Source organism: Aulostomus chinensis, chromosome 18 (assembly GCF_037954235.1).
Source record: "Aulostomus chinensis isolate RoL2024-O1b breed Wild chromosome 18, RoL_Achi_v1.0, whole genome shotgun sequence".
Lineage (NCBI taxonomy): Eukaryota > Metazoa > Chordata > Actinopteri > Syngnathiformes > Aulostomidae > Aulostomus > Aulostomus chinensis.
The window spans coordinates 9957501-9965698 of NC_141337.1; positions in this window are offsets into that span (position 1 = coordinate 9957501).

Consider the following 8198-nt stretch of genomic DNA (forward strand, 5'->3'; position numbering starts at 1 on the left):
TGTGCCCTTGTGCGCTGTCGCCATGGGAACGGGGACTGTGGCTGCCAGCAGTTTACTGTTTGCTTTGGCTGGAAATCAAAGTGTGAGCGGAGGTGGGGATGGATTGGGTAGAGTGGGAGGTGATGTGACTTGACATGGGATGGTAGAGGTGATACAGCGTCTTAATATACACCATAGCTTTGTGTCCCCCCCCCAAACAGGAAGCACCCGTGCAGTGGGCCTCTCATTCCCTAAGGGAAGGGATCAGGTTTTCCTGGCCACCCCTGCCTTGTCATCAACCCAACATGCTCCTCCTGATCCTGACAAGATCTGCATGTGTCACAAGCTACAACATGACCCCACCCCCTGCAAAACTTACAATACCCCCCTCACTCAATTTGTGTACTTTGGCGCACGTTGCTGTAATCCTTGAAAACCGATACGGAGTGCTGTTCTAAATGTGACAATATCAACCATCAGCCAGAAATCAATAAAGCTGCTGTTCACAGCACAGCTCAGCAGATTGTGTTACAATACAGATTCTGTTGCGACTGACAGGTATGCTTTGTTATTGCAGAGAGGTCTAATGACTCCTGAAGCAACCGAAAGCAAACAGGCTATTATATACCAGCAAACCACACTGTTAGTCTTTTCTTCCCCACAGGAGCACCGGGAGAATATTTTACACGTCGCTTATACTTCAATTCATCAGGTTTTAAATTTGAATTTTTGTATTTATCGTCAGCTTTGCTGTACAAATAAAGTTATCTTGATTCGTACGTTTTGTGGGCACAAATTCATATTCAGTGGACAAGGCCATTCATCACTGTCAGAGCTATGACTTACTTAAAGCCCATTCACCAAAAGAAATCCCTGTTTTGACAGGCGTTCTGCAGGCGAGCACAGCTGAGACTGGGACGGGCGCTGTAGGGGGTCTCCTGGCTTTACAAGACTCTGACGTCCCCAGGCCCTCTCACGTTCAGGTGTAAAACCCCTCGGCCAGCACTGCGGGGTTAACATTGCTTGGGTCTTGCAGCGCCACACTGTCTGCTGCAGCCCCCGAGCCGCCGTGGTTGTTGCTAAAATAGAAGCAGGAGAGTCTCAACCTCACACCAAGTCACGGCTTCACATCTAGCATATAAAAATCTGAATATTCAAGGGGTTTGTAGCTCATCCATCATTTTTATACTGCAGCAAACTTCATTTAGATTTTTTTTTCCCGCTGTAGCTCTACCAAGAATGTAATGTATTAATTATAAAGCTGCGCCATGAATTAATGATATTAAATGGAAATAATTTCACTCTTATTCCCTCTTTTTGTAAGCAGAGAGACTGAGTAGTAGTAAGTTTTCAGCAAAAATGATCGCATATGAACCTTTTGTGATCTCTGTATCCCACACGATCACGAAAAGATTCCCAACGCCATTCACCTCTGTTTCCTGTTCAGCAACACAGAGGATATCAAAACCACACACTTTCCTCTAGTGTTCTAGATTCCCTGTCTGGGAATGGCCTCCTGAGGTTCAGTCGTTGCCTCTTCTTCCTCTTCCTGCCATTCAGAGGTCAAAGGTGACAGACTACTGGTGAGATGTTTCTCCCAACAGCTGTGCCGGATTCATACTGGCAAGTTGTTGCTTTGGAATCTTTTCTTCAAAAAAAAAATCCCGTCCAAGTGCAACACATCATTTTTAACCTAAGCTCCTTTATTTGGTCTGATGACGTCTTGCATGAAATAGAAAGAATACAGCGAACGATTTTAGATTGCCAATGCAGGGTATGAATTAAGCATAACATGTTCTGTGAAAAGATTGTTTGACAGATGAAATTCATCTGTAAAATCCCTGCGAGTGTCATTAAAAAAGCAGAATTTGACTGGATATCACAGCATTTTTCTAGGGCCTCATTAGTGTCACGGGTGATTTCCTCCCCGATATTGAGCGTGGGTCTCCTTAAGGGACCTCCGTACCATGGAAGCGGATCTGTCAACCGGAGTGATGATGATGGGAGCCTTTTGACACATGTGTACTTTTACAGTGAGAGGACATGCATAATGCATGCGGCTCTAACCAAACATCCACTTCACTGGGGTGTTATCTGGTGTGTGACTTGGACTCTCTTCCTGAGTGGGATGGCGTATCAAATTCCTGGAGGCCCTGCTTCCTCCAGTGTACACATGTAAATACTACAGGCACTAAGTATTTGCATGCAAAAACACACACACATGCACGCTAGAAAAGATGGACCAGATGTTTTGTTGTAGTATCCACACACTTAGATTTAAATCTAAAGTTAATCATATTGAAAAGAATTGCTTAAATTCAGGTATAAAAACAACAATTTTCTGAAAAAGAGTGTGATGGGTATTATCACACTCCTCTGATAAACCAGGGGGATAGAGCTTCCTCCTCCCCAGCCATCACAGGGTCATGTCTGGCCTCTCCCTGGAGCCCCGGCTGGTGGATGCGTGGGCTAATTCCAAGACATCTGGTGTGATACAGTATGTCTGAACTCTTCAGTCAAGCCGCGGACAAAAACACACATAGATACATTATTGTGAGAATTTACACTGTCGTTTTGCATTAATTTACCGTGATGGTTTAATAAATTGAGGACAGAGGAGCTGAACAGAAATGACGTGTTATGTAATCACCAAGGCAGCTGGAAGCATTTGATTCATGCAATAACAAACAGCAGTATTTAAATTATTCTCACTGCTTCCAAAGTTTGCTTTGCATTTCATATTCAAACACCATGCCAGTGAGTGAGTGTGTGCGTGTCTAGCGGATGTGTGGACAGTTTCCCAGATCTTTTTTTTTTTTCTCCCCAAAATACAATAGAAAGGTTTTCCTTGTACATTTACAAGTCATTTTTAACGTGAGTGAAATCTTGATTTGTCTCATGGCTGTTGTTTTTGGAAATGCATTCTGAGGTCTATGACTATCAGTTTGCAAATCAAAGGAAATGTTTTAAAGAGCTGCCTTCATCTTGAAATTCGAGTGTGCCTGTAATATGCTGGGTAGATTTGGACACTTTTTAATCTTTATTTCAGCCCTCATCGTTTTCACCTCTGAGGTTTTTTTTCGTTGGGAAACGCTTGCTTGGTGTTTCAGTGTGGACAGGGAAGACAGCTTGTCTGAAATGAAATCTATTTTTGGGAAATTTCAGATTCTCCTTTGAATAAATGATCCTGCAGGACACTGTAGGCTCTAATCCACAAGGTGAGATTATTTTTACATGAAAACAGCCGTTTTAGATAATTCCCGGTTTGCCTTGATATCAACATCACTATAAATTTCACCATTTCAGTGCTGTGTTACTGAATTCTGTGTGAAAGGCTCAATAGCTGTCATCAGGATTTCTTATAAAACCAGGTTATCCCCACAGCCAGTAAGATTAGCAGGGAACACAAGAGTTTTCGAAGCTTCAGCTGAAAGGGAATCATACCCCAGGTGCCTTCTAGGGTCCATTTGACAGACTTTTACGCTCTATGTGCATTATATGACCGCGTTGTGGTTTCAGTCAACTGTAGGCCTTCCTTGAAAATGAAGCTCTGACTGTGAGAAGCTGCCTTTTAAATATGTGTGTTTATATCTGTCAGAAAAAAAGCCTGGCTCACTGCCACAACTGAGGCTCCTCTGCTGATGTAAAAATTTCGACACTTCCCTGAGGCGTGGAAGTGCCCTCCGGCGCTAGCGTGCTCAGATAGGGTTCAGGGGAGCACTGATTTGAAGACTTCTGCAAGTGTAAACCGTAATGTCAAAAAAATCAGTTTACTGACAAATTAAATGACTGGAGTTTAATGATGACCACAAGCTCTTTAAAACCGCAATATTGGTTGCTGTAATGTGTATTTGGGTCCAGAAGGTAGAATTTTCCTTATGTAATATGAAAAGTCAGAGAAGAGTGAGGATATCTGGCTTAATTCGTTACATTCAGCCTTTCCGGTCGTCTGAACGTGTCTTGGAATTGTCTTAGAAGCAGAGGAACCTGTCGAAGCACACACACACACGCACATTAAACATATTACACGTGACACATTTGGTCTGTCACTTCATCAAATAAGTGACAGCCACGTTTATGCTAACCCAAATGTTCGCAATATTATCAAAGAATATTAGTTATATTGTTATTTATTGCATCACACCAATTTGAACTAGTTCATCATGTCCTACAACATTTAGTCAACCTAACAGATGTAGACATGATATTTCGGTTTTGAGAACCCCACTGTGTGTCCAGCATGTCCTTCCCATGGCAGGCTTATCCATACATCCAGTGTTGTGTAACACAGTAAGTGTGGCAGGCTACAAGTGTGTGAAGTGGCGGGCCTGCTGCAGCTTCCCTTTTCATTGAAACTAGGTTGTGTGAGAATATACAGAGCTCAGGTCCAGCCCTACAGCTGCTTATTTATTATGGAGCAGCCACAGCAGCAGACGGCAGCGAGAGCGACAGCCAGGAGGGATCCTCCAGGGGCTTGGCTCGGGGGCCAACACGGTGTCTGACAAAACCAAAAACATTGGGGACCTCCAAACCCACAGGGCTGCACCTCTGCCAAACACTGGCCACTAGAATTACCACCACCATCACACCAACTACGTTCACCAAAATGAGCATTTTTGGCGGCAGGAAATTCAAACAACATGTGTTATGATGTTTTAGTCATTTACTAATTAAGAACAACAGAAGCTGGACACAGTTGGCCGTACTGTTATTTCAGATAAAGCTCAGTCAGTACATTACCATGATAGAAAAAGTTGATTTCTTTTGTTTGTCCAACTCAAAGTGAACTTTCAAAATTCTTGTAAACATGTTGGTCTGAGGCGGTATGGTGGTGCAGTGGTCAGCACTGTCACCTCACAGCAAGAAGGTTCCGGGTTCGAGTCCCAGCTCGGGCACGGGATCTTTCTGTGTGAGTCTCCATGTTCTCCCTGTTCCTGTGTGGGTTCTCTCTGGTACTCCAGCTTCCTCCCACAGTCCAAAGACATCAAGAGGGGACGAGGCTGATTGATACTCTAAATTGACCGTAGGTGTGACTGTGAGTGTGAATGGGTGTCTGTCTCTATGTGTTGGTGCTGTGATGGACTGGCGACCTTTCCAGGGTGAACCCTGCCTCACACCTGAAGGCTGCTGGGATAGGCTCCACCCCCCCGTGACCCTTAACAGGATAAGCAGAAGAAAATTTATGAATGGATGGAAGGATGTTGGTCTGACAAAAATTGCGCTAAGTCTGAATTTGAGAAGTTGGATGAACATACTTAAATAATTTGATGTATTCAGGCATGGGGATTTCCACGTTCTGTAGATTCTGCCGCAGTAATAAACTGGGAAGTCAAACGGCGTAAAGTATTTAGTTGCTTGGTTTGTGATGCAAAACATCAACCAGAAGCTGTGCTGGATATGGATGTACCTCATCATTTAAGAGATTGTTCTCCGGTTCTTCCATAGTGGTATGACAGCAGTCTAGTTACATAGCCTACACAGAGCTACAGTCATGACTAGATTGAAACTGTGCACATAAACCCACTTAGTGTGTCCATTGAGACCTTCTTTTTTTAAACACACACACACACACCCATGCTGGTCTACAGTGTGTATACTCAAGGTATAGAACGCATTGTAACTCTGGACTGCACATTTTGTGCATTTGATTTATAAAGAAAAAATGCATGATGAAATAGTGAGCTGATCTGCTTCTCTGGAGCTCTGCATGCTGATGTGACACCAGTTTCATTGAGGAAGGCTGCAGGGAGAGGGACTTCTTATCCAGCTTTACTGTTCACAAGAGCGTCATTGGGGCACCCTGCTCCAGGGTACTTGGGTGGGCAGCCAGATGACTAAAACTGCTCTCCATTTAGTTCAGCTGATGTTTCCAGAGTTGAGACCTGCACTAGATCAGACTACATTTCAATACCATGAACCTGTCTCTGCAGCTTCCACGATCTCTTTCCCTCCTATCACCTTTTGTGTGTGTGTGTGTGTGTGTTTGGGGGGGGGAGGGGGGTAGAGAGAGAGATGTCTCTGCTGGATTCAGATCAAAAGCAAAGGAAAAAAACCAAAGAGCTTTGATGAGAATCACTTCAAAGACAGACTTGCAAAGATACCTACAGCTGGTTTGGGCAAATCAACGGCATTTTCTCCAGTTTCTCTGACCAATGTTTGTTCCTCAAGAAGAACTTTCAACATTGGAGTGGGAGAAGCTTTCTTGTCAGTCACATCATATGTTTGGACATTTCTATTCTTCTCCTACTTTGGTGGCCTGGTCACATTTTAACAATGCTTGAGTGCTGACTGACTCCAAGATACACAAACATGTGGTGGAATGTGTCTCATGTTGTGTTACAGTGAGCTAGCAGGAGGCTGAGAGGTGTCACGTCATTTAATTGCACACAGCTTACAGGCCACCCTTAGCCTTCATCTTGTTCAATACGGATACCTTTGCAGAGAAAATATGAATCCGAGCTTTTGTTTGCACAGCTCTAATTAGCCCTTAATTAATATTGTCATCTCAAGACCAGGCCTCAAATCAGGCTGGTAAATTAAGGAGACAGTGTGCGTGTGTGTGCGTGTGTGTGTGTGTGGAATGCAGCCGAGGTTTCACGGCTCCATTTCAAGACAAATTGAAGTGAGAGACAGCGGATAGAGAGGGAGAAATCCTCTCATTATGAAAACAGAATGAAATAGATCCCTGCCTCACACATGATATAGCTAACATGACAAGACAACATCTGTTTTCGTAGGGCCCCCAAGTCTCAGCCTCCAGACAAAATTATATTTTATTAAGGAATTGATATTTCCTTCACAGTGGTGTTCAAGATGGAGAGAAGTTCTGAATCGGAGAAACTGAAACTGTGAAATTGAGTTACCTTGGTTGTGGCCTTGTCTTTGTCATTATAGAATTTACTGAAAGCTGAAACTGTATCCCAACTAGGGATATCTGTATTTGCACATTGGAGAAAACACACTTCACCTTTACTCTTTTTGCAATTATATAATCCCCAAATTGACAGAATGTATACATGCATAGCGTGTTGATGCAGCGGTGGGAAAGAATGACAGCGTAAACTCCAGTAAATGTCAAGTCTGTAAATAACCCCTGTGCTTGATTTTGGGTCCATGGCGTCTCACTGCCACCTCACATTCTCATTTCCAGACACACAAAACCAGAAGTAGTCTCCAGGGCTGAATGAACACCACATGAAGGCTGTCTTTGTCCTCTGTGGCTGTGGTATCGTAGCTCGCTAACACTGCCGCCCTGGCCTGCAAACGGCAGTGTGTCACCCAGGAGGTGTCAGGCCAAACGTGCCGGTGAAACTTACATCAGCCATTTTTTTTTAAACCTTGTTTTTCATGTGTGGTTGCGTACATCCCTGTGTCTTTGTTTGTGTTGATTGGTCTTGGAGTGTTGATCCTGTTTAGTTAGGGCATAGCTGTGCGTGTGAGTAGAAGCATGGCATAGCTTGCCCTACTATTTGCTCAATTTAGAAAGGCAAGGTGGTATTGTATTAATGAAGCAAGCATGACACTCTGCCTCTGACACTCACCCTACCCAGAATTTTAAACAGGCTCCAGAAAAGGCCACCTCCTATAATTATTCGCTCACTTGACACTGTGTAAACAAAGAAGTTGCTTTCTCCAAGCCGAGCCGTTTACATGAATGCAAGCAACATGGAGATGTGTGTATTTGTATGCCAAATTGTGGCCCATATGCAAAGGCTAACACATACAAACAAACTTGCCTTACTTGGCGACGGGATCATTATTTCCTAAGGTGATGTCAGTGTCAGTAAAGGCCCCTGCAAGTCTGCTGTTTCCATCCCTCTGCATGCAACAGACCTGTGTTTCTGTGGACCTGTTTATCAGCTCAGGTGAACCGCCACCTTGCTGGGTCACCTCAGCAATAAAGGCCTATTAAAACACTCTTCCTGTAGTCTTATAACTTAACACGATCATTGTTGAGGACCGACACAAAACCACAAAGCTGCTTTAGAATTTGAGGACAAATATTGATCCACTTAGAAAAAGTATGCTTTGTCAACCAAAAGGTGAAATGAAAGTGTTGCGTGCTGTCTGCAGAATTACCTACTCTGCTTCGAACAAAGAGCTTGTAATAGACACAGACAGTACGACATTCTAACAACCCTGTCTCAGTTTGGCATGTAGACACTGGGCTGGTGGGAACCACTTTTCCAGAAGTCACATGACATGTTTCCATTCTATTG